Source organism: Manis javanica, chromosome 11 (genome assembly GCF_040802235.1).
Source record: "Manis javanica isolate MJ-LG chromosome 11, MJ_LKY, whole genome shotgun sequence".
In the NCBI taxonomy this organism is placed as follows: Eukaryota; Metazoa; Chordata; class Mammalia; order Pholidota; family Manidae; genus Manis; species Manis javanica.
This window is the reverse complement of record NC_133166.1, coordinates 60,780,587-60,799,982: the sequence shown is the minus strand read 5'-3', so window position 1 is coordinate 60,799,982 and position 19,396 is coordinate 60,780,587.

Here is a 19,396-nt window from a genome sequence, read left to right as displayed (position 1 = left end):
TTCCCTGTTTTCCTTGGTGGCAGAATACTGACTCAGTTTAGGTGTTCAACCTCCAGTGTGCTTAGAGTGTTGACCCCTCCCAGCCACAGAGTTTAGCCAAATATGATGGCTTAATTCCCTTGCCAATGTCATGATCCAATTCTAGACATGGTGACACTAGGAGACATCTAGTGGGAAGGCTTTTGCTAATGATTTTCTTCATTAATTCAAATTAACACATTGGAAGTACTATTATTTCCTGGGTGTTGTTGGTTCTTGTGCCCATTTCAGCCATGAGAGGAAACAGCATTGACATATTGATAAAGGCAAAGTAAAAAGATGGAAAACTCCCATGTCCCTGAATACACCACAGAAATTCTGAATTTAATCAATTCTGGAATTGGCTTATTGCCAATTGGATGAACCGTAGGACAGGATGCCTGTGTATCTATGATTCCTGAGAAATACTTATCCAAAACCCCCAATATATTCACTTGCTTCACTGCTAAAGCTCTATAAGCTCAGAAAGGGAAGTAAAACCAATTATTGCTTTTATCATAGGGAATTGGTTTAGGACCATTGTAAAATAGCCACAAAATAGGTTTAGCACGAGGAATGCCAAACAATTTGAGACGTTTGTCATGGAAATAGTCTATACAAATGTGAAAAAAAAAACAAACCGATCTCTTTCTTTGAGAAATATCAGTGTGGGTCCCAAGGATGCTATATCTAAGGAAAACAAGTATTTCCCTTCCTTACTCCTTGAGAACCTGCTGCCTATTCCGAACTGGGGCCCAGGGTGACTATAGAGGTCATGATACAATGTCCCATTATGTTTCTTATTTCCACTGGTGTTTCCACAAGCTTCTATTATTTTCTTAAGATTCTGAGGGACATGAATTGTACTACAATATGGTAGAAAAGTTTTCTACACAGTTTTTCTACAAAATTCTAGGAAATCCATCTGGATGTAGTAATAATAGCTAACATCTACTGAACTAAGGACAAATTATGCTGGGTAGAAGTCTCATCAATTCATATGTATTTAACTCAGAAAATGCTCACAGAGAAACATAGGGACACAGATATCAAATTTCTCAAGATCACTGCTACAGATTGAATACTTGTGTGCCCCCTACCCTTAGTCATACTTGAAACCTTATCTACAGTGTGATGGTATTCAGAGGTGGGGCCTTTGATAATTGATTTGGTCATGAGGGTGGGGTGCTCATGAATGGAATTAGTGTCTTATAAAAGAAACCCCAAAGAGAGTTCCCTTGCTCTTTCCACCATGTGAAGACATAGTGAGAAAATTGTCATCTATGACCTAAGAAATGGGCTTTCACCAAACACTGATTCAGATGGCTCCTTGATCTTGGACTTCAGCATGCACAATTGTGAAATTTATGTTATTTATAAGCCACCCAAGCTATGTGTTTTGTGCCTGTCTCAGCCTATCAATAACCAGTGTTGTGGCTGGACCAAGTCTTGTGGTTCTTATGATTACAAGATGCCCTTCAGCAATAACCATCAAGGAACTTTGAAAAAATAAAGGTTTATTACTTACAGGACCTGCAAATTACACTGCACACCTGGGGTCACACAGCAAAGCTGTGGGTAGAGAACAAGGAAGCCTATAGGTCTGAAATTCTCATTTTTCTGGGGTCCAGGGTGGGGGCCTAGGATTTCATGGACTCAGTCTGTATTAGTGATTTTAAAACATAAGAGCAGGAATGTAAAGCATGGAAAGAGAAAAAATAAGTGGTCCAAATAGTCAGTCAAAATTAACCAAGATGTCTAAAACAAAGGAGTCTCAGCAGGAGGAGGTGCCCTATGGCTGGCAGTGTGTTTATTCAGGGTAGCTGTCTTTGAAGTGGATGTCTTTTTGAAGTGGATGAGTGGGCAGTCAAAGTTTAAGTCAGACACTTGTATTGCAAAAAAGAAAAAATAAATGTCAGTGTTTACACCACAATGTGGTATTCTGTTAACAATAACACAGTAAGTATGTGTGTGTATAAAGTGAAGGTTCCTATGGCCAGGATCCCCACCTGACCCTAACCTACTTGATGATGTAACTGGCCTGTTGCTTGGCTACTCCTTCCATGCCTGTAGGCAATAAGTTATTACTGACCGAGTCACTATATAAAGAGCTCTGCCCAGTGCTCTGGGCAGAGGCAAAGACAAAGTAGGATTACAGACTTGCAGACTGTTGAATGCACACTTAATTCTAGTGCTTGATCTATCGCCAGGAGAACAAAACAGGTAATAAACCCTTTCACCCCAAGAACATTCCACTGTCTCACTGAATCCATAGTGAACTTCCCCAGGGCTGAAACCCATTGGCAAGACAATAGGCATCTGGGATTTGAAGGCAGATTACTCCATAATCTGAATTCCCATACATTGCTCCTGAGTGGTATATACTATGAAGCACCGTCCACTGTGCTGCTAAAAAACGGTTCTATTGGTAGAGCCCAAACAACTGTTTTAACCTTGTTCATTCTTACACTATTTCATGGGAAGATATTTTTGAAAGTCTTGGAAGTTTGCTCCCAGACAGGGTGAATAGTGGGGGCTTAGTGATATATTGGTCCACATAAGAAATTATAGTACCTAGAAATTTAGAGGGTACTGGATACATAGAAGACTCAAGAAAGAAAAATAATTATATTCTGGGTAGTTCCTGGGTTTTGTTTTGTTGGCATCAAGTTAGTCAAAAAAGGAAACAGGTGTTCTAATTGGTAGAGTCACAGCATCAACGAGTGTTACCAGCAACAGGTGCTGAAGCTTTAGTTAACTTGGAAAGTATGTCAGTCTTCAAGTTCTTACCTCAATAAGAAGTTGTTCTTACCTCAATAATAAGTTGTTCTTACCTGCCTTCTGCTTCCAGTATCCCCCTGAGACAATAAAGGAGATGTGGGATGATACCTGTCTTGTCAATAGGTTTCAGCCCTGGGCAAGTTCTCTATGTATTCAGTGTGACCAAAGAAATGACAGTAAAACATTCTTGGGGTGAAAGGGTTGTACTCAATTTTTTTTCCATGGTGGCAGGTCAATCACTAAATCCCATCCACTCAGAGTGAGTCTGCATGCAGCAAGCAGGTCTCTGCCTCTGGGCTTCTCTGCCCGCACAGCCATCCTGGTCTTTGTCTTCAATGCTGCTACCACTCCAGCCTCTGCTCTCCTGCAGCCTTACAGCCATGCCACCCTATTACCCAGAGCACTGGGCAGGGCTCTTTCTATAGAGTCAATAATGATGTATTGCCCACACCTGTGTGGTGAGCTAGCCAACCAACCAGGTAAGAATCCTGGCCACAGGAACCTTCACTTTATCCACAATACCCACAGACTTAAGCTATAATTAAGAAATGGAAACCCATACTTCCATTGACTCATGGAACAGGGAAGTGCAGGGGATGGGAAACACATGAGGTCTATGACATACGACAGACTAAACAGAAAGCTTAAAGAGCTGCAAAGCCTGTCTAACTCTCATAACCTTACCTTACGGGCTCTACATCTGCTAGGAATGACAATTTAATGTCATTTAGTAAATGCTTTATTCTGGTTGCTAAATTACTACAAAGAATTGGATCACCATCCCTACAAAGGATTTCTCTGAGTTTAGACAGGCTATTTAACTCTGATATGCCAAAATCTATTTCCTGGTGAAGTCACCACTAGAACAGCTGACTATGCATCAGTTGGTAGTAATGCTTAAAAAAGGACATGAAGCATATATTTTATACCCTAATTGAAAATTACAGTGAAGAAGGTATATTTATCTATATAAAAAGTTCATGTGATCTAAGGCAATTATATTAACCACCAAAGGTCGTAAAACTGTGTTTTGCCTTTTTTCTCCCTTTTTAATCTGTTAAAGCCTGAACAGAACTTTTTAGTTTGTGGGAGAAGTATGACACATTAAAAAAAAAAAGAAGGAAATTTTGCCATTTGCAACAAACTGGATGGACCTAGACAGTATCATACTAAGTGAAATAAGTCAGACAGAGAAAGACAAATAACTCAGTATTTAACTTGCATGTGAAATCTAAACAAATGAAAAAACAAAAAAGGAATAGACTCATAAATACTGACAACAGACTGTTGCTTACCATAGGAGAGAGAGTGGGAAGATGGGTGAAATAGATGAAAGGGATAAAGAGGTACAGCCTTCAAATTATAAAGGAAATTAGTCATAGGAATACAAGTACAGCATAGAGAATATAACCAATAATATTGTATGTCTTGGTATGGTAGCAGTGGGTAACTACACTACCATGGTGAGAATTTAGTAATGTATATAATTATCAAATAACTATATTGTACATCTGAAATAAATATAATAATGTGTATCAACAATATTCCAATAAAAATATGCATAAAATGCAAAATAAGTATGCAACTCTTGGCCCCATCAGCACTGAGAATGGCTTCTTCATCATGCAGCCTTCAGAATCACAATTCAAACTGAATATAAAAAATGGAGATCTAAGGCATGGCATTACCTTGCTGCCTAATGTCATAAGCAGATCCATAAGTTGACCGGGAGAAAGCTGCTAGTTCTTGAGTTATTTTAAGCATGGGTTTCTCAAAGTCCAGTAACTGAGTTTATTTGCTTTCTCACTAAGACTGGGTGGGAATCAAATGTCTAGTCACTGGGCTACTGTTAGAAATAATGCTTCTGGAGATTGTGCTTGTTATAGTGTTACACTGTCTCTTAAATTTATCTATATCTTATCTCCAAAGTAAAAAAATGTATTGGAATCCATGTATTAAAGGTTTTACAGGGCAGGCACAAAATTGCTTAGATAGTATACAGAGTTGTATTTCAAATTTTATCTGTATCTTTAAATAGAAAATATTTTAGGTCCATGTCAAAATAAAAAGGCATAAACTCAAAGTTGTTTTCTAGGGTTTTTTTGATGGTGTTTTTTTCTAATTTTCCTCTTTTTCTTTAAACTAGTTTCTATGAATGCTTTAGTAAAAAGTTCTAATTTTTAACCTGAGACCAGATAAATAACTAATACTTATTTGATTACTTGTTAAGAGCTAAGTGTTCTCCTAAGCACTTAAACGAGTTGAGCTAATTTAATCTTCACATCAACCCTAGAAGGTGTGTGCTATAACTTGTTTGGCTGATACTTGAGCCAAAGAACTTGTTTAGAACTTAAGAAACTCGGTCAAGATCCTGTAACAAACAAATGATGGAGGTGGGATTTGAAACCAGGCAGTTTGTGTCGTGAATCCAGCCTCTAGTCTTATTCACACAATGTTTATGCAGAAAGAGAAACATTAAGAGTCTTAGACATTTATTAAGGGTGTCTTATGTGTCACACTGAACCAGACATAAGTGATGTAATAGTCGTGATTCTCCTCAAAGCACTTGCTCTCTGATGTGGTCTCTTTGATGTGATGTGATCTGGAAACAGTATTTAAGATGAGATGTATAGTCTGAACAATGCAAAGTAGAATCAAATGATCTCCCTTATTCTAGACACCATGCCTCCACAAATGCAGCTTAAATTTGCTTTAGATTTTTTTTTATGCTGAATTTATCATCTCAAATTAAGATTGTGATCATCAAAAATCCTGAAGTCTCCCCATTTGGAGGACATGAGAGAGGAAACATGTTGAGTTGGAGGGATGAAAAGTCGTAGAAACAAAACAGTAGGACTCTAAAGGACAGATAGGAAAACAATGCATCCAGCACTGTTGAAAATAAGAGGAGCAATTTCAGGTGGCAAGAAAGATATGGTATGTTGGTCAGAAAGGGACAATAACTGAGCTTGCAAGACTTGTATTTTCCGAGATGCGTACTCTAAAAGGGACAGAGCTCAAGGTGGAACTGGGGCTTTGAAGTATGTACGACTTTTTTTCACAACTCCTGTGGTAAATTATAATGGGGAGTTACCATGTTGGTCTTTATTTATAATTTCTCTATGTTTCAGTGAAGTTGCTACAGAAACCACGTCATCTGTATCACACTTCAATTCAGGTTTAATAGTAGGAGTGTGAGGGAGAGGGTAGAGTGTGCATAAGTAGTAATTAATCTCATGGTTGATGGATGTAAACTGGAGCTATTCTGTGTGTAAGCCACACTTCTCTGATTCTCATCCCAGCTAAGTATTTCTGAAAATGCGCAGGGTGTGTCTCCTAGGTGCTCAATAAGGAAATCAGTTAGAGACTGTAAGTCTGGGGAAAGGAAATGCCAGGGCAAAATGCCTCTAAAAACCGAAATTAGTCAAAGGAAGAAATAAAGTTTAAAACCTGTTAATTTCTTACAAACTGCAGTCCAGCCCCGCAGTTTCTCTCCCCTGCTCCGGAAGCCAGCCAGCCAGCCCCTCCCCTTAAACTCTCAGGTTCAGACACGCCCTCAGTTGCCCAGGTAATTACCCATTGACATGGGGATGAACTTCTCTCCACCCCTGAGGATATGCAAATGCACTAAAGCCAGGCGAGATACTCTAGAAATGTTACAATTTTACCCACAGAGACCACAGAGCATTTTTGGTTTGCTTCACCCCTTCCAGCCTTCTTTGTGAATGGCCTTTGGTCAATGAGCCCTTCTCAGTGGGAATCCATCTCCATGCAGTCTACTGGACTAGGCCTTGCCATGTGGCTTCCGGGAGCACCGCCCCCACTGGTGCCACTGTCACTGCAAGGCTGCCTTACCTCTCACAGCACTTCCATCACAGCCACGTCTATGAGGCCAACATGTCCACCAGGTGCCGCTATCACCCAGCTGTCCAGCTGAATCCCGCAGCAGCAGGGGCTCAGGAGCCCAGGCTGTGTTGTACCGTTAGAGATGCTGTACCTTTAAGAAGTCTAGGTTTCCTGCCCTGCTTGTATTTGCCCCAACGTCTTCTGTGAAACAGCTTTGTTCAGGTTTTGTTTTAACTGCCTTTTGCTCTCCAGAAAACTGAAGCTTGGATTCAAAGGGGGACTGGGCTGGGAGATAAATCCAAGTAACTGTCATAGACTCAGAATATCTCTCTCTTCCCCTTCAAATACCCACGGTTTTAATATTAGCCCAAGCTTGTAGCACCTAGTTCTGCTTCTTTTCTATCTGTTGCATTTAGTTTCGTCTTTCTAAGGACACCCCTCAGTCTTTAATGCTAATAGATTTCCTATGGGTTCACCTCACCAGGCAGACCTGTCAGAAGGACCTCAGCAGTGGACTTGGCATGAGCTGTAACTCCCACTGCTTGACGTCATGTTGTACTGTTTGTTTTGTGTGCTTAGGAAAAAGTATGCAAGAAATGAAAACTCGGCCCTTTATCGTCCTGTTAGTGCCCATGTTGTTGCAAAAAAATGTATCTCTAGACATTTATAACCCCCCACAGTACATCTGTTCTTCTCCAGAAAAAGGAAGAAGCCCTCCCAAGACTTTTGACCTCAGAAGTTACTTCTGTCATTTAACCATTACTTGACGTCCACATGTTGCCTTTGGTGAAAGAGAGGCAAGACGACTTGAATTCCTCTCCCAAGTCTGTTCTGTGTCAATTCTGTTTATTCAAGGCCAGTGCTGTGGTGAGTTCCTTATTGCTTTCTTGTGTATCTCCTTAGAATGAGAACTGAACACTCATGTCGGTCTCCTGCAGGTCGTCAGGATCACAAGATTCTTAGGAAAGACGTAGCCTGTGTGTGGGCAGCAGGACCAAGGACTCTGTGGCTCTCAGGCATGTCCGTTAGCGCGGAGGCCCCTTGGGGGGTCACTAAAACCTTCCTCGCAGTGCTCTACCAAAAAGGAAATTTTCTTACTTTTCAATTTTGCCCTTTGATTCCACAAAAAAGTTGCAGTGGCTGAGCTCCTACATTAGAATTGTGTTCTAAATAAAGGTAAGATGAGTGGGGGAAAAAAAGACATTTCCACTCTGTAGAATTTCACATTGTGCCTCCCTTTGTTGCTGATCTTCAAGATGCACATGGGAAAAGACGAGGGTTGTGGAAGGTGGCTGCCCTCCCAGACACAGGCAGTGCACAAAGTCAGCCGATAATGAGATTCTCCACAGCAGCAAACTGCACTGTCCATTCATGTTTCTTTTCCACCTGTCCACACAATAGTGTCTGTTTGCTGAGCCCACATGCAACAAGGCTGTGTTTGTAAGTAAGGGCCCATTCATTGGCTGCCTATTTAGAAGTCCTGACAGAAAATCCCATGAAAAGCTCCTCAATTCAAATTCCTCTGTAATGACTTGCTCCATTCACAGAGATGGTTGGGGGAGGGTGCTTGGGCTTGACTTCTTCCACTATGGGAGACAAGAAAGCATTTTTTATAAAGGTCCCGACGTGCCATGATTGTTAAATAATAAGTCATGATAAAAGATTGAATCCAAAGGAGAAATATTTTATATATATGTAACCTTTATGTAGTTCAGAAAATATGTAATCTCTAAGTGTAAGTGCTTCCTTTTAGCCCCCTCAGGCCTCTCCCCCCACACACCTTTCCCCCACCGTGCCCCCAGGATTAGTCAGTTGCTTGATTGGTTCACCCCTGATATCTTTAAATATCATATTGGGAGAGAATCACATTAGTAGTTACACTTGTTAACGAAGTACAATTACAATTATCCAGACTCTGGCTTGGGTTTTGGTTTAGTTAGGTTGTGTACAGAGCATGGAAAAGTACTTCTTTGTGTATTTGGCTCTTTCTTTGTATTTCTTATTAGTTTGTAGAAGGAATCCATTTGGTACTAGGTAATCAACTACACAAACATTCCCTGTCAAACATTCGCCATCAAATGTGCATGATATGTTAAGACTCACAGTAGAGGAAGGCGTCAGGAGTTCCCAAGTCCGGCTTGGGTGTTACCTTTCTTGAATAACTCTTCAGACTCAGTCAGGGTCAAAGGATTGCCCCATAGACTTCCTTAACATCACATACTTACTCTTTCATGTGACTGGTCAGTCAGGAACAGCATTTAATTCTTGAACTTTCCCTCTTGAGAATGCATCATCCAAGTTCAGAGACTGTCTGACACGTTCCCTGCTGGATACTCCCTACCCAAAACACACATGGCATGTAGTATATACCCACTGAGCATGTCTTGAGTGAATGAATGACTCATTTATAGCCTGACACTCCTTAGTTTTAAAAGGCCCCTCACCAGTAATTTTTCTAAGAGAACTGGGAAATAAATTAAAGAACACACAGTGGAATCTCAATTTGCCATTAAAATGTGAAATTCCAGAGCATTAGGTTTCTCTTCTACAATGCTCAACAATTCTGCTGCTTCTATCACCACTACCAGTTTCTGAGTTCATTGAAGACAGAAAGCTGGTGGTATCTTTCACATCCATAATTTAGCACTTTCTTATGGAGAATTATGTTGGAAAAGAAAGATAAGATTCAAAACATTTTAATGGCAAAAAAACAAGTGTTTGCTTTCAGCTGTGGGAATCAAGAAGTCTTCAGAAGAAGCTTCTAGGGTGAACCAAGTGAGGTTCATGCCTTAAGCACAAAATTTAAGACAGAGCCAAACATCTCAGTAATTGAGATAAGTGGCATTTTAACACAGTATTTTACAAAATCACTTTTAATACAAAAATGCCATGATGAGAAAATATTGAAATTTAAATAAAATATTACTGATTTTTTTTCCTTTTGCCTCAGGTGCTATTGTGACTTGGCAGGAATTTTATGCTAATATTAAGGAAATGAATATTTTGCAATCAAATACTTAAGGGAGTTGACCGTCAGCACAGAAAAGAGAAAGTAAAGATGTTTTGAGGAACCAGGTGTGTCCTGATTTGACCAAAGGAACGTGTAGGGGGTGACTGGGTCACAAGTCTAAGATTTAGCTTACAAACAAACTAAATTGAATAACCTACAATCTCTGGCTCAAAATTTGGCATGACTATTTAAATAGTGGGGAGGTGTTGAAGACTTTTTTCAGCAGAGAAAGTGATATCATATTAATAATAATAATGAATACACTTTCAAAAATCCTGTAGGCAGTTGAATCTGACAGCAGGATGGAGATCTCTTCTGTTGTTTCTGTATCTTTGTTTAACATGCAGTTTATCAGGGAATTAAAATAATTCATGCCTTTCAATGAGCATCAGATTAAAAAAACAAGAGTCTGTTATACGATCTGAATATTACTGACTTAGTTTAACCCGTTTTACTGTACATTAAGAATGAAAATGCCAAAAACTATATCCTCACTGAGAGAACCCACAGTAGAGGAAGACAGGAGGAGTCCCAAGCTTGGAACTAAGGAAACAGCACTCAGATTGTGCCGCTGGGAGGTTCTTGCTTCTGTCTCTGGCTTGTGCTGTTTTGTGACTGAGCAGCTTCTCCCCATTCATTTCTGAGTGATGCATTTATAATCCAGGACATATAAATGGTTTCAGTAAAGTTGCAGACCACTCTTTCTGTTCTCTTAGATATTTATCTGCTTTTGATGACCTATTTTTATCATCTGCATGTGTTTATTTCAAACTTTAAGACAGCTGATGTTTTTTTCTAACTTATAATTTTTGAGTCACTTCACTGTTAAGCCCCACATAAATCAATTTTAGTTGAACAGTGTTTTCCTAAATGCAATTGTGAACTGTATAGTACATTGTAGTATGGGATTGAGGCTAAATTTTCTGAATTCTGTTGGAATAACAGGAGATGTTGCCTGCAACTTACTCTCAAGCAATTTACCCCAAACAAAAAAAATCCACATAAATAAAAATAATGGTACAGAATAGAAGTAGTAGAAGTGAACAGTGTAGAGAACAGTATGTATTGATATGGCAACAGATATTTCTGTATCTAACTACATACACAATGGAATATTCAGCCATAAAAAATATGGAAATCCTGCTATTTGCAACATGGGAACCTGGGAAAGCCAGAGTGGCAAATGTCAGCAATCAGTGAATCTGGGTAGAAAGTATAAAGGAGTGTATTGTTCGTGTCTTTCAAATTTCCTATAAATGAAAGGAGATAGTTCTCCTCCTATCTTTTCCTAAAAAGGTAGGGGAGAACTAGGCTCTCCGAAGAGATTTATGGTTACATTAGGAATTCTCTCATCTGATAAAATTGGGGAGTTTTTTGTCAGTTAACGAAATTAGCAAGAGGGGAGAAGAATAGAAAAATTGTTTAACACATACCATAAAAGGCACCCCTCCACTAACCTCTCGTTAGAAGGCCACACCTTTCTTGGAGATTCCTGATACCCCTGAGCTCTCTTCTGAGTCATTGGGCTTACATAAACCACCCCTACAGCATAATATTTAATTCCCTTTTCAATTTCTCTAAACTGGAGGTAGCATTTTAAAAAAGAAAGACTTTCTCAAAGAAAACAGTTTGAGCACAAAACTTGTTTATTTATTTTCCTTGATTTCTGTGTGCTTTTTAGGGTCTTCTAACCGATATGGATCTGACTACAGGGCTTTTAGTGACTCACCAATATCAAGTCTTAACAAAACAATCAATTTGGTTTTCATACAAATGGGAATTCTTTTCCCCCACACACATTTTGTCATTTTATATAATACTTAAAATATTAAAATGAATATTTGCAGTTAAATGCCATAATTACAAGGACAACTACCCAAGTTTAGGAAACATGAGTAGCATTTGGCAAGCATGCATCTCAGTCCCTGAGAGCAGAGGTGGATGCCCTTCTCAGAGCACAGCAGCAAACTTGTTGGAGGCCTGGACAGTGCATTGTAGAAGGAATTGAGAACAGCTAATGCAGTAGTTACATTAAGTTGAGGGCATTTCAGAGGGTTTCTACTATATTCTAATTTTGTGTTAATATCCCCAAATTTTTTAAACAAAAAATTTTTATAACTGAAATTATAGCTCTTCAAAAATGATCCATAACACAATCACAATTTCTTTTTCCTCCCTTGTCATTCTCTGCCTCCCCTCCACCCAACCCTGCTCCCTAAAAACAATTCTTAGACTGGAGACTGGAAAATTGAATTTTGCTTGAGATGTACCAGTGGTGTCTTTTAAATGAATGTTCAAAGTGGGGTGTTCAAAGTGATATATTTGGACTTTCTTTGGCAACAGAACAGGCACTTTGCTGATCGGGTACATGATAGCTGACCCCCTTTTACCCATTGAGACAGCTGAGAAACTGGCCACCTTTGGGTGACTGATGACCCTGAGGTGAATGTGGTGTTGGAGCAAGGGATAGAGGAATTAGATGAAGAGGAATTGCCTGCCACAAGCCACTCTCCTCCTTGAAGTCTGTGGACTCAGAAAAAGGAAGGTAAGAAACCAAGGAGAACCCAAGAATTGTGCATCCAGGTTGACACAGCATTCCAGCATCATTGAACAGGGGACATCAGTGCTAGACTTCAGTGGCCAGCGATAAAATCTGCAATTCAGGGACTCTGGGAACAGTTTTGATTTCTTGCATTTGAGAGGGACCTGGAATTTAGAAAAACAGAATGGCATTAGTTCTCCAAGGGCCTGAATGAGAGAAAAATGAACAGAACCCATTCAGGAAGTTGAACAAGTTAACACAAACATGAAGTGAAATCAGTTAACATGTGAGCAAGTTGAATCATTACGTTTCATACTGGATGTTTCTAGTTCTCCAGTAAAGAAAGTACCTTCACAAATTTTAACCTTTAATTCAAATTGCAAAGTGTTAGAAAATGGCTTCTTTAATGACTTTTCAAATTTTAAACATTGAGCTTTCCTTCCTCATGTCACCCCTACTCCAACTATGGTTTCACATATCTATGTTATTTAGTTCTGTTCATGGTCCCATTATTTGAGGCAAAATTATCTTTTTTTATTCTACCTAATGTAAAAGATGCTCCAACAACTGTGTATTCATTATGTTCTTCTGAAATTTTGTGCATTTTCACATAAATGCAATCAAAACACTGCTTTTACCAAAGTGAAGCAGAATCTACTTTCCTCTATCAATCAGCAGTCCTGCCTCCCTTGGTCCAATAAATTAGTTTATTTCCCTTTTATCTGGTGGTCTCTCAAATATATGGAGAATTATCAAGTTCCCATAAACATGTTCTTGTTGTCTTTGAAAGAAAAAAATAGATATATTCTTTCTGAAAAACTTTGATCCCTTACCCAATAGTATTAAATATTTGAAAAATGTCTATTGTTTGAAATAAAGGTTTATTTTCCTGTCAGCTTGTCTTGGCATGCTGAAATACAGATGCTCTTATTTTCTAACTTTATGATGCACCAAGAATTGACTTTATATTTCAAAATGTTTTCTCACCTAGTCTTAGAGATACTGTTTCTTTTTTTCCATACATAGAACAGATCCAAGAAACTAATGATCTTTTGATAGTAGGCTATAGAATAATTGGATATAGCAGATAGTAGAAAGTCTCTAAAATGCTATGACATTTTGAGGTAGTTCAGGGGTGTGAGGATATTAAAAATAATGAGGTGGATTATGAAGTGCAAATGTTGCAAAATGGGTGAACAAAAATTACGCAAAGTTTTGACGCAAAGAAATCTTAGCAGAAAGAACTCTGTGCTTGCTTAGCATTATAAGAAAGTGATATTCTTACTTTGATCTTTTTCTTATTTTATTGCATATTCTTATTTTATTGTGTTTAAGTTTTTCTGAGTGAAAGTAAAAAAATAATCAAGAGAAAAAATATTCCCTTTTATTTTGGACTTCTTATTGGTGAGTTAGCTGTATGTTCAACTACACAACTGTATCACTCATTGTGTGGAGTGGGACAGATAATGCCTATCTGTACACTGTTGTCTATACAGTATCTATTCTTCCTCAGTAATACAATAATGATTTTGTTTACAAAGCAAGTGGCAACGATCCATCTTAGAAATGTGTATATGTATATATATATACACATATATACACACATATTTTCCAGGCTTCCATGCATCTAGCAATGGTCATATGGCCCATTGGTCAATGTAACATTGAAGTCCCTGAACAGTCAGTCCTCTAGAATAAAAAGAAAAAGCCTTGCTAGGAGAAAGGCCTCTTCCCTGCCTTTATTTATTTTTCTTCTGTAATTAGCAGTTGAAGCCTGGATCCCCAAAGATCATTTTTGTGACAAGGAGAGAAGGTGATGAGGATAAAGACAGAGAACTGCATACTAAAAACGGATAGGCAGAAATATGGGATGATACTGGGTTCCTAATGGTATCACTGAGCCACTGTATCAGCTCTGGCGTATCTATTTCCAGACTTATAGCTGCAGAAGACAAATGCATTCTTCACTTGTTGGTATCCCTATTAGTTGGATTTAATCTTACTTGCAGCTAAATGAATTCCTAACTCATAGGTGTATCTCTTTCTCAGTGAAAAACGTCTCTGGATCATTATAGATGTATAATTAAAAATAATGTTGGGAGAAAATGTTGGAATATAAAGGCTTTAGGATTCCTGTCTATCTGTCATCTTTGAATTTTAGACATAAGAAATATATTTACCGATCTATGTGCATTTGCATTTCCTGTCATTATAAAAATTATATTAAGAATATGATTTTTAAATTGTCCACTTGCAAAATTTTACCACTTTTTAGATGTCAAAAAAATTACAGAAATTTTATTTCTATTATTATAATGAAATACATAGTAAACATATAGAGAATATTTTCCATTTCTCTGAATTTGGAGGATTGTCAAGTATAAATTTGGTTAATGTATTTCAGCAAGAGTAAGACGAGCATTTCATATTTTCCTACAAAGGTTTGTTTTCATTTGGTATATGTTTTTTTTTAAAGTTCTTATTAAACAGCAAGCTTGGGTCCCTCTTGTTCCACCTCCTTCTCAATAAACATATTTTCTTTATCCTTTGCAAGTGAACCAGGAATTTTATTAAGGCATCATTGTCATTTTGAACATATACTGTCTGTTAACAAATATCATTGAAAGAGAAAGAAAAAAATAGAAACGCCATGAGCCTTATTACCTTGATATTTTAAAGTAATTCTTCCAGGGGTGGGCACAGAGTTTAAGAAGGGAGTTGGATTTTGTGAAGGTTTAAGAAATCAGAAAGAAAAAAATACGCTTAAGAATTTATTTTCTTCAGTGTTTTTGGCTGAAGTCCCAAACTGAGAGAAGTTATTTTGGATTTGATCCTAGTCTATTTTGTAGGCCTCTAAAAAAGCAAAGCATAATTTGTCACGGGGATAACACATGTATAAGAAATGGGAACACAGAACAACCACCGGGACTACTTTTGAAAGCAGAGATCTCTGCTCAAGTACAGCTGCTTCTGGAATGCAGTACAGGCCTTAGAATCTGAGCACTAAGTTTCTGTCCCTCAAAAACTTGAAAAAGTATTTGCCATTTCATATAAGCACATAGGGAACATTGATCATCACTTAATTTTCACCTTCTCTGTCTCAGAGTGATTCACAGGCTGAAAGGAACATGGGATGTGTATTGTTCACTGCTTTTGCTTTGAGAAATTTCTAGCAAATTATTAGAGGAAGGCCTGGGAGGTACAGGTAAACCTGGCTTAGGTGTTTTGAAGTCACTTCTCTGACAATCCACCTGAGCAGAGCCTTTAGAAAATAGCATTCTAATTTGACTTTTGATACCTAGTTGAAATCACTCCACACAGTCCATTATAATCTCATCTCTCCCAGAATCACTTGACTTTTGAGAAATTGGTTAAATATTACATAAATGGATTCAATAGAAAGGAAGATTGAAACTAGTAATGGTGTAATGCGATTTGTGATATTGTGTCTCCCATAGAAAGCATTGACTTGCCATGGAGAATGAAGCTCCCAGGGTCAAGGCTATATATGAAGTCTTCAGATCTTTTTGTTAGCCTTAATATGTCTCTAGTTTTGAATAGATAAATGAGAAAAAAGCTCTGTGTTTTTCTTTCTGTACAATATTTTATAATTACAAACATAAAAATAAAATGCTGAGCAGTTTTGTGAAAGAAAATGAGCTAACTAAAACCCCACCAACGAACATAACTGTGATTCCAATTAAGCTTCTTGCCTTTCTTATTTTGCCTTCATGCAGACATACACACCACATCATGGAATATTTACTTTGTGTTCTGTCTTACTTCACTCACACTGTATATACGACCTATGAGGCCAGTTGGTGAACTGCATTAGACACTAAAATATAAGGATAGATCGTATGTGTTCTCCAATGTCATTAATACTTATAATTATATTTCAAATGATCACAAAATATAATAAATGTGATAGTCACAATATCATTTTTAATGATTCCCCTATCTTTGGGGTATTGTCTTGGCTCCAGTTTTCCACTCTTTTAGATAATACTACAGTGCTTTTTCCTGCCCCCTTTGAATTGGTTCTTCACGGTAAATTGCAGGGTGAAAGAGTGTGGACATTTCATGGCTTTGAATACATGTGACTCATGCCAATTTACAGCATTGACAGCCGTGTGTATGAGTACAATCAACAGCTAGATGTTATATATTTAATACATTTGTTTTTATAACAACTGACATGGGGAAAATTCAGTGTCATAAGTGTGATTATTATACTCAGACTTGGCCTACTCAATACTTAAGAATTATATTCCTTTAAGTCATTGCTACATTAATGATTAAAAACATTTTTAACTTCATAGACTGTGCATTATGGCTCAATTACCTTTATCCTTGTTAATTCTCCTTCCCTGCTATAATAGTTTTATTGGGATACATTATGAAACTTGTAGAACCATAAATAGCCATGGCTCATATTGCATTCTTAAAGAAGTGAGTTCTGCTGGAATATAAATGAAAAATGAAACATTATGCACATTTTAACATTAAGGAAAGGAGATGATATATAATAACTTTTTCCTCTAAAATTTCTCCTGCATTGTACATTCTTGCAAATAAAACATATTATGCAATGATAATGAAATGGAAATACATCTTTCTTTAGGATAATTTGCTTATTCAGTTCCTCACACATACCCAATCTTTGCTTTCCTTAGGCTGGAAAGGGAAAGTGTACTTTTTAAAGAGATGAGTTAAGGGTCAAGAGTGGCCAATCCAAGATCATAGGCAGGGTGAGCAAGTAGTAAGAACCCCACGGGACACCTCTTTCTCTGTGTGGAGTTACTTCTCTCATGCTCTGTGACCTGGATTCTTGAGAGAGGGGCCTTTGTTCTTCCAAGTGGTTGTTGTTGCTGAATCTTAAGCATTGGACCAAAGCCTGGGAAATGTGGGTCTAAGTAGTATATTCTCTTTTTGAAAATAAATTCTCAATTCTTGAGGGTAATTCCAGAGCTAAGAATAACTCCAAATAGCCTGGATTTTGAATTTTGGATAAAAGTTGGCCTGGATTTTAGTCTTTTATTCTACCTTGTAGGTTTTTAAAACTGAGTAACCGTGTTTTGCTCTGTTCAGTGAGGACATCAGGATGTAACAGTGAAGTTACCAAGTTCAACTGTGTCTCATTTTATGAGGCTCAAGTGTGTGTGTGTGTGTGTGTGTTCATGTGTTTGTATGTTTAATACAACAGCAATGAAGTTATTAAAATTACAAATGAACACATGCTTATAAAAAGCATTCCACCAACATTTTAGAAGTTAATATTAATAGTTTTGTATGCCTCTTTCTAAAGATTTACTGTGTGTGAATCTAAATATAATGTTATGATATCACACAATTCATGTGCTTTTTTCCACAATGACATACCACAGGACATTATTATTCATTCATTATAATAGTATGAGTATTATTCATTCATTATAATAGTATGAGTAATAGCAGGTAGTATTGAAAATATAGATAAGTATAAAGAATAAAAGAAAAGTGTTCATTTTTACAAGACTTTCATTCATTTACATTTTTTGAATAACATTTGGATTTAACCATCTGTACCATGCTACATGATCTTGTTTCTTTTACTATAGTTTGAACATGTCCCATAGGAATAAATGTTCTTCTATGGCATGATATATTCCAGCTGCTTATTTTAAAAATATAGTAGGATTTATTTAGCTCATTGTTTATTGTTGGATATTCAGGTGGTTTTCACAATGTTTTTAATATCATAAGTAATGCTTGTACATAAAGCTTTATGCATCTGTTTACTGATTATGCTGTTTCCCAAAATTGAAATTGCTTACTCAAAGCATTTGAAATTTGTTGAAATACTACTAAATTCCACTCATGAAAAAAATAAAGTTTATTCTCCTAAGAAGTAAATCATAAGAGCATCTGTTTGATCTGTTTGCAAAGAGATTATTTTTGGACTCTCTTATGGTCCAAAAAATCAATTGAGATGATACATAAACCATAGAATGAGCTGCAGTATGCTACTGAACCACTAACTTAAGATTGGATGATTACAAATGATCAACTGATGTAATGTTAGTTAACTACCAATTACTTGTCAAAATGCTTTAGTAAGTCTCTAATACAAGAGTATTAAGTATGAAATATACCTAAAGTATTATATATATATATATATAGTACTATAGAGTAAAAAGTAGCATTTTTATTCATTTCTACATTCTTCTTTGTCATTCTGGGTATCATTAGGATAGACTAGGGTATGATGTAATAAACAGTCCCAAGATATTGAGGACTTAAAAATCAAAGTATCATTTTTTAATTTATGCTACTGTTTGCTATGGTGTCTGGGCGTGCCCTGCTTCATATTCATTCTGACACCTAGGCTGCAGAAGCAGTCCTTAGTTTGGATGTAACTGTTCTTAGAGCAGAAGGAAAAGAGGCTTGGGAAACAATGAATAAGCTTGAACTTGTTCTCAGAAGAGACATTACTTCTTCACAACTCATTAGCCAAAATGAGTCAAATAGCCATTCGTCACATCAGTAGGGTGGAGAAATATAATTGAGCCACTATGAGAGACCATGCAAGCTGTGTGGTCAAGCCTGCTATCAACACAGCAGGCAAGTTCAATTCTCTCCCATGGAGTAACAGCATATATTTTAGACCAGAATAGAAACTACCAAATCTTTGCTCTGGAAGGGGTTTAAAATTTGGGAAGTCTTTTGACATGATCCAATGCTGTGTTGCCATGCTATTGCAAGTCTCAATTTGCTGCAAAGCCTTCCAAGCCCTTGATGTAGAAGTAACATACAAAATGAATGTTTTCATATGAAGAAATACCTACAGTATTCAATATTTAAAGTATATAACCTTGGTCTTACTCACACAGATATTGTAAATTATCAACCTCCCCCGGACTCTCATCTTTTTTCCTGATTACTATATACAAGTCTTCACATTGCAAGAATGATTTGCAGGGTAACTGTTCAAATATAAAATCTGTGTAAAGTATCTTCTCTCCGTGTGTGTCTAGAAATGCTCTTTGCAGTTTGGGGAAGAGTAGAGATAAATTTTTTTGTAGGCCTCCGCAATTTTATATGAAAATAATTCTTCCAGTGTTTGTGTTGATTATAAAACCATTCCTTTCTACAAAATTCATTTTCTCTGTGGATGTTTTCTCTCTCATTATTAGGAACAGTCCCACATAAAACTGTTC